General features: G+C 40.5%; 1 non-coding gene across 1 annotated transcript; it reads left to right on the top strand.

Annotated features, from left to right (window-relative positions):
* Positions 1–7837: 7837 nt before the first annotated feature.
* LOC131622523 (small nucleolar RNA R71) lies at positions 7838–7944 on the top strand. Its single transcript, XR_009289916.1, has one exon. It is a non-coding gene; the product is annotated as a small nucleolar RNA R71 (small nucleolar RNA).
* Positions 7945–8444: the final 500 nt, after the last annotated feature.

Below are 8444 nucleotides of genomic sequence, written 5' to 3'. Positions count from 1 at the left end.
TTGAGTTCTTGAAAGATTGAGCGGTGAGCATTTGGTGCATGATTAAAATGCAAATATGAAGCTACGACATCTTGATCTAGAGTATATTCACGGTTGAACATCCGAAATTGGATGCTACCGGTTGAGAGTGGTTGATTAGAGGGAGTGTCGTAGTTGAAAGAACTCAAAAATTCTAAGACGAGCGGCTCATAAGTAGGTACGGGTTCGGTACAAAGATGGTGGAGGCTAGATTTAGTGAGCAAACGGGTAACACCATCAATGAGACCCAGAGTTTCTAGACACTCGGTGTTCACAAATTTTGTGGGAACGACCGAACGTTCGTAGAAGGCGACATATTTTGTTCGTTGAGCATCATTGTCATCATCTCGGAAGATAATATTTGAAAGGTCGGGAGGTGGTCTCTCGGGACGCTCACTACGGATGAATGAACGTGGAGGCATGGTGAGTATGAAAATGAAAAATAGAAATGTAGTGTAGAAGAATAGAGAATGGTATGAAGGTTGTGAGGAAGAAGAGTGGTGGTGGCGTGGTTTTATAGTGAGGTTTGAAAATGGTGTGGTTAATGGAGAATTAAAATGGATTAATGGTGGTGTTTGAAGTTTGAATGGGGTAGAGAAGTGGGAAATGAATAGAGTTTAAGAGGTGAATGATGGAGGATGAATGAGGTTTATGGAGTTTAAATGGAATAAATAAGGGGAAGAATGAGGAAGATTGAAAGATGAATTTTGAAATTCAAATTCAAAATGGGAGTTATTGGGGTGCTGCTGCGTGGCAGACTGTTGCCCTTGGGAGACGCGCGTCTCAGGCAGTCAGTCTGCTAGGGGACAGAGCATGGAGACGGGCATCTCCTGTCCCTGAATGATTCCTGCTGGTCCCACACAAATGGAGACGTGCGTCTCCTGTTGTAGGCAAGTGGTTCACGCATGCAAGGTACCAGACAGTGCTGACAGATACCATAAATTGTCCATCAGTTCAGAGCAGTGTCTTTTTAATACTATTAACAGCAAAAAGTGATAAACAGGCAAATATATAGCAGTCAATAGCAATGTAATATATCGCAGTAGCAGTAATCAAAAGAACATTGCATTTAAAATTAAACCGGTACTGAGTGTTAACATAAGCAGAATGTAAAATGCAGAAAAATGAAAATCTAAACTTATGAATAAAAATTTGCTAAAACTAGAAATAAAATCTAATAATCTAATACGGTAACATCTAGCCACGTCTATTGTTATGCTCATTAGACTGAATGTGTTTGAAAACTTCGTCGAACTGAGCATTTACGGTGTCGATAAAATCGAAGAACTGCATTTGCAAAGTGTGTAGCTCGTTGCGCACATGTTGGACATCTTGTTGTAGTGCAGTGATGGCTTGCTCGTGCGTGTTCAGATTAGGCATTCTTTGATCCACCGATGCGGTAGATGTAGCGGGTTGTTGTGCCTCGAGCTCGACATCAATCATATCAACAGTGTAATCATTAGCAGAGTCTTCAGAAGCAGTCTCAGGCTCGTACTCGGGTATAGGTTCATCTTCAGAAAGAGGTTCATAAACAGGAACGGGTTCATCTTCAGGATTAGGTTCATAGTAACCAGGAGGAGTGTCAGGCTCAGATTCTGATACATGCATTTCCTCATCAAAATGTTCATAGGCTTGAGGGGTTTCAGGTGAGGGTTCTCTTTCAGGAATCTGATCATAGAAAAGCCAGTTGGCAGGGTTGTGCACACTCGTCCTTGGACTCGGTAAGGTGAACTGATCCAATACTTTGTTATCAATGAGTAAATCAAACTGATCAGGTCCAAGGTTACCGATGATTCCTCGGTTAAAGCAGAAATGAATGTCCATAGAGTTGTGGGAACCAAGAGGTGTCAATCTAAGCAAAGGTACTCTCATTCCTATAGCATTAGCGATCATAGTGACAAATCCGCCGATTCTAATAGGTGAAACTTCGTCTTGCGTGATGCGCTCGAAGTTTGTTAGCATGAATGCGATGGCGTTGACCGGGCGATTCTGAGAGGTACAAAACATGATGAACAACTCTTCTCTAGAGACTTCAGTGACATTATCGGGTTTACCAAAAATGTAGTGAGCAAGGATCTTATGGAAGTATCTGAAGGCGGGGTTATGGATGTTCTCAGATTGAAATTCATTCTCTTCAGGGTTGTCGTTTCCAGTGATCTTGCCCCAATATTTTTCCAACTCCCAGTAAGCAAGACTGTCTTCAGCTACTGTGGTGTATGCATCTGATCCATGAGGTAGCTCTAGCATTTCAGCAAAATCTCGGATGCAAAAATTAAATTCCATACCAAAGAGTCTAAAGAGAATGACTCCTTTTCTCTGTCCTTGTCCACAGTTAGGAAGATAGGTCAGGGAGCTCAAGAATTCCAGAGTGAGCTTCCGGTAGGTACTAAATTTGCGGAACAAGTGAGAACCAGTCCAACCAATTTGGTTTAGCAGGTGCAAAACGCTTTCTTCGATACCAAGTCGTACCATAGTCGGTTGGTGAGGGTAGCAAGTCAATTCCATTTGTCTTTCAGCCAGCTTATCAAATCTTGCTTCTCGTCCTCTACCACGGAACACAACTTCCATATTATCGACTTCTTGCATCTTAGTTAGTAGTTAAGAAAAACCTAGAAGTTGAAAATATTAAGATTAAGTTAGAACTAGGCTAGTGTCGATTTTAAAAGTAAAATTAAATAAAATAAAATTAAGTAACAAGTTATAATAATAAATATAATTATAAAAAGGAAATATTTTCTCGAATTAAGATAGCAGTTATAATTATAATAATTATTATAAGATGTAGGAAAAAAGTAAAAAAAAATGATTAAAATGAAAATAATTAAAAACGGAATATCTAAATGAAAATAAAAAGTTAAAAATAAAAATAAAAATAAAAAATAAAATAAAAGAATAAAATAAAAGAGTAAATAAATGTGGGTTGTCTCCCACCAAGCGCTTTGTTTTATGTCGTAAGCTCGACGATTTTAAAATAGAAAACTATTTTTTCGAAAGAGCGGGCAGTTCGTCAAGTTTAAAAACTTCGATGTTTTCATCGTGTTCGAGATGATGGTAATACTTAAGACGTTGCCCATTTACGACAAAAGGTTTTACAGTTTCTCCTTTTATTTCTATCGCTCCACTCGGAAATATGTTAGTTATTTCGAAAGGGCCAGACCATCTAGATCGTAACTTACCAGGAAATAATTTTAGTCTAGAATTAAATAAAAGTACTTTATCGCCTATGCTAAAATTTTTCCTAGATATACGCTTGTCGTGCCATTTTTTCGTTCTCTCTTTATAGATTTTGGCGTTTTCGTAAGCGTCTTGTCTAAGTTCTTCTAATTCGTTTATGTCTAGAAGTCGTTTCTCACCAGCGGCAGTGTAGTTTAGGTTTAAGTTCTTAATGGCCCAATAGGCTTTATGTTCTAACTCTACCGGGAGGTGGCATGATTTTCCATAAACGAGTTTGAATGGGGTAGTTCCTATTGGAGTTTTGAAAGCTGTTCTATAAGCCCATAAAGCTTCATTCAGCTTGGTTGACCAATCTTTCCTAGATATAGCAACAGTTTTCTCCAATATTTGTTTTATTTCGCGGTTAGATACTTCTACTTGTCCGCTTGTTTGTGGATGGTATGGTGTGGCTATTCGATGATTCACTCCATATTTTCGAAGGAGTTTCTCAAGTATTCTTGAAATGAAATGAGAACCACCATCGCTAATTACCAATCTTGGCACACCGAACCTAGGAAAGATGACGTTTTTGAAGAGTTTGATAACTACTCGTGTATCGTTTGTAGGAGAAGCGATAGCTTCTATCCATTTTGAAACGTAATCGACGGCTACGAGTATATATTGATTTCCAAACGATGACGGAAATGGTCCCATAAAGTCTATTCCCCAGACGTCAAATATTTCTACTTCCAGAATGCCTTTTTGAGGCATTTCATCGCGTCTTGAAATGTTTCCGGTTCGTTGGCATCTATCACAGCTTAGTACAGCAAAATAAACGTCTTTCCACAGGTTGGGCCAGAAGAGTCCAGATTGAAGGATTTTGGCGCAGGTTTTAGATGTGCTATGGTGTCCTCCACACGGTGCAGAATGGCAGTGTGTTATTATGCTTCTTATTTCTTCCTCGGGTACACAACGTCTAAAGATTCCATCGGGGCCTCTTTTGAACAAGAGCGGGTCGTCCCAATAGTAATGTTTTAGGTCATGGAAGAATTTCTTCTTCTGTTGGTAACTTAGATCAGGAGGAAGCACACCAGCAGCTAGGTAGTTTACGAAATCTGCATACCAAGGTGTGTCAGAGCGGGCTAAAGCTATTTCAGCTAAGTTGTTGGTTTCAGCGTTTGGATGGTATGGTTCGAATTCATTTGCTTCTAATTGGGTGATGAGTCTTTCATAAGGGAAATCATCGTCAATTGGTACTTGTTCGGGTTTTAGATTTTCCAATCGAGAGAGGTGATCTGCTACGACATTTTCAGTACCCTTTTTATCTTTAATTTCCAGGTCGAACTCTTGTAGTAACAAGATCCATCTCAAAAGTCTTGGTTTGGCGTCCTTTTTGGTTAGGAGGTACCTAATGGCGGCATGGTCAGTGTATATGATTATTTTGGCTCCTACCAGGTAAGAACGGAACTTGTCTAGTGCAAATACCACGGCTAATAACTCTTTTTCTGTCGTGGCATAATTCATTTGAGCTTCGTCTAGGGTTCTACTCGCATAGTATATGACATGTAGTTTCTTATCCTTTCTTTGCCCTAGAACGGCTCCTACAGCATAATCACTTGCGTCACACATTATTTCAAAAGGTTCATTCCAGTCGGGAGGTTGCATAATTGGCGCAGAGATTAATGCTCGTTTAAGCGTTTGAAATGCTTCAGTGCATTTATCGGTGAAAATAAATTCGGCTTCTTTCATAAGTAATTCGGTTAACGGTTTGGTTATTTTAGAGAAATCCTTAATGAAGCGTCGGTAAAAACCAGCGTGTCCTAGAAAACTTCTTATTTCTCTAACGGTTTTGGGAGGTTGAAGGTTCTCGATAATTTCAATTTTTGCTTTATCAACTTCGATCCCTCTATCAGATACGATGTGTCCAAGTACAATTCCTTGTCGAACCATGAAATGGCATTTTTCCCAATTAAGGACTAGGTTTACGCTTACGCATCGTTTAAGTACCATTTCTAGGTTTTCTAAACATGTTTCAAAACTTCCCCCACAGACAGAGAAGTCGTCCATAAAGACCTCCATTATTCCATCTAGGAAGTCGGCAAATATTGCCATCATACATCTTTGGAAGGTCGCGGGTGCATTGCATAGTCCAAAAGGCATTCGTCTATAAGCGAATGTACCATAAGGACAGGTAAACGTGGTCTTCTCTTGGTCGTCAGGGTGGATAGGAATTTGGAAAAATCCGGAGTATCCATCCAGATAACAGAAATGCGAGTGTTTAGCTAGGCGTTCGAGCATTTGATCTATGAAAGGTAAAGGGAAATGGTCTTTTCAGGTAGCTTTGTTTAGCTTCCTATAGTCAATGCACATTCTCCATCCAGTTTGGGTACGTTGTGCTACAGATTCGCCTTTAGCGTTAGTGATTACAGTAACTCCTCCTTTCTTTGGTACGACGTGAACAGGGCTAACCCATTTACTATCGGATATAGGATATATTATTCCGGCTTCTAGCAGTTTTTGGATTTCCTTTTTAACCACATCGCTCATAATAGGATTTATTCGCCTTTGATGTTCCCTAGAGGTTTTACTATCGTCTTCGAGCATAATGTGGTGCATACACAGAGAAGGGCTTATGCCTTTCAGATCTGATATGTTATATCCTAAAGCGGTCGGGTATTTTCTTAGGACATTAAGTAATTTTTCAGTCTCGGTTCGTCCTAAGTTGGCGTTCACTATAACTGGTCGGTTTAGTTCTTCGTCTAGAAATTCGTATCTAAGATCGGTAGGAAGTGTTTTCAGCTCTATAGCAGGTTTCTTAGGTCCAGGTATAGGATCGGGAGTTAAGGCTAAGCATTCACTCAGGTGGTCATCTTGATATTCCTCACGCCAGTTGTCATCTTCAAGAATTGGCGGCATAGGAATTCTTAGGATCTCGGTTTCCTTATTTGGTTCGGATTTTATTTCTTTGACACACTCGTCGATTATGTCAGCAGAACAGCATGTGTCAATTATAGAAGGTGCTTTTAGGAATTGGGAAAGGATAAATTCTATTTTCTCTTCTCCTACTTCGAAAGTAAGCTTTCCTCGCTTGACATCTATAATTGCACCAGCGGTTGCTAAGAATGGTCTTCCTAATATGATCGGGATGTTAGAATCTTCTTGGATATCCATTATGATGAAGTCAGTTGGGATGTAGAATTGACCTACACGAACAGGGATATTTTCTAACATTCCTACAGGGTATTTTACTGAACGGTCAGCTAGTTGAAGAGACATTCTCGTTGCTTTAAGCTCACCTAGATTGAGTTTCTTACAGGTCGAAAGAGGCATCAAACTAACACTGGCTCCTAAATCGCACAAGGCTTTCTCTATGATGGTTTTTCCTATTACGCAGGGTATAGAGAAACTACCAGGGTCTTTCAGTTTTGGAGGCATGTTATTTTGGATGATAGCGCTACATTCAGCGGTAAGCGTTACGGTTTCGTTATCCTCGAGTTTCTTTTTGTTTGATAAGATTTCTTTTAGGAATTTAGCGTACGAAGGCATTTCAGTTATGGCTTCTGTGAATGGTATGGTTATGTTTAATTGTTTCAGAAGTTCTACAAATCTTTTAAATTGCGCTTCGGTTTTTGATTTAGCTAATCTCTGAGGGTAAGGAATTGGTGGCTTATAAGGCGGTGGTGGAACATAAGGTTTTTCTTTTTCAGATTCCACTTCGTTATTGTTCTCTTTAGTCTTAGCAGTTTGGTCGTCAGTTGATGTCTTTTGGGTTTCCTTTGGCTCTTGTTGTGACATGGGTATGTTTTGAGTTCTAGGATCAATAGGTCCATCGTAATTCGTTCCACTTTGCAGTGTTATTGCGTTCGCATGTCCTTTAGGATTAGGTTGTGGTTGAGCAGGAAACGTGCCAGCAGGGGCAGCAGTAGGTGCTTGTTGTTGGGCTACTTGTGAGATTTGAGTTTCTAGCATTTTGTTATAAGTAGCTAAAGCATCTACTTTGTTCGATAGTTGTTTTAGTTGCTCGCTGTTGTGGATGTTTTGGTTCAGGAAGTCTTTGTTGGTTTGTTGTTGGGAAGCTATGAAGTTCTCCATCATGATTTCTAGATTCGACTTCCTAGGGGTATTTTGAGCAGCTACAGGCGCTTTTTGGTAGCCAGGTGGTACAGCAGGTGCTTGTCCAGGTGCGTACAACGCATTGTTGTTCTTATAAGAAAAGTTCGGGTGGTTTTTCCATCCAGGGTTGTACGTGTTAGAATAAGGGTTTCCTTGAGCATAGTTTACTTGATCAGATGGGACTCCAGTCAAGAGTTGGCATTCAGCAACTGCATGTCCAGTCAATCCACAGATCTCGCAGTTAGGTGTTACAGCAGCAGCGGTGGCTGACGGAGTGATGGTTAAGTTCTCGATCTTTTGAGTTAAAGCGTCTACTTTTGCGTTAACGCGGTCTATACCACTTACTTCGTACATTCCTCCTTTGGTTTGGGTTTCCTCTAGAGCGGCTCGTTCTCCACCCCATTGGTTATGGTTTTGTGCCATGTTCTCTATGAGTTTGTATGCTTCATCATGGGGTTTGTCCGTTAATGCTCCGCCAGCAGCGGCATCTATAGTCATTTTAGTGTTATATAAGAGACCTCCATAGAAAGTATGGATGATCAGCCATGGTTCGAGTCCATGATGAGGGCATATTCTAAGCATGTCCTTGTAACGTTCCCAAGCTTTGAAGAGTGATTCGTTATCTTTCTGGGTAAATCCGTTGATTTGACCTCTGAGCATAGCAGTTTTGCTAGGCGGAAAGTATCTCGCTAAGAATACTCTCTTCAATTCGTCCCATGTAGTTATGGAATTAGAAGGCAGGGATTGAAGCCACGCTCTAGCTCTATCTCTCAAGGAGAAAGGAAAGAGACGTAATCGAATAGCTTCGGGACTAACGTTGTTAGCTTTGACAGTGTCAGCGTATTGCACGAACACAGATAAATGAAGGTTAGGGTCGTCTACAGGGCTTCCAGAGAATTGATTCTGTTGAACAGCTTGGACCAGCGAAGGTTTCAGTTCGAAATTGTTTGCCTCAATCGCAGGTGGTGCGATACTTGAATGCGGTTCAGCGCGCGAAGGAGCGGCATAGTCTCTAAGAGGACGAATAGCAGCCATCTCTAACTTCGGGATAATTTGATTGATTTGATCAGTAAAAGTCAATTCCTGATTAATAGGAATTGGTGCTACTTCGGGAAGATTGCGAGCTCGACGTTTGACGTTAATGAAACGTTCGATCTCGT

The sequence above is a fragment of the Vicia villosa genome, unplaced genomic scaffold (genome assembly GCF_029867415.1).
Source record: "Vicia villosa cultivar HV-30 ecotype Madison, WI unplaced genomic scaffold, Vvil1.0 ctg.000032F_1_1_1, whole genome shotgun sequence".
NCBI classification, from domain to species: domain Eukaryota; kingdom Viridiplantae; phylum Streptophyta; class Magnoliopsida; order Fabales; family Fabaceae; genus Vicia; species Vicia villosa.
This window is presented reverse-complemented; position numbering and strand designations above follow the sequence as displayed.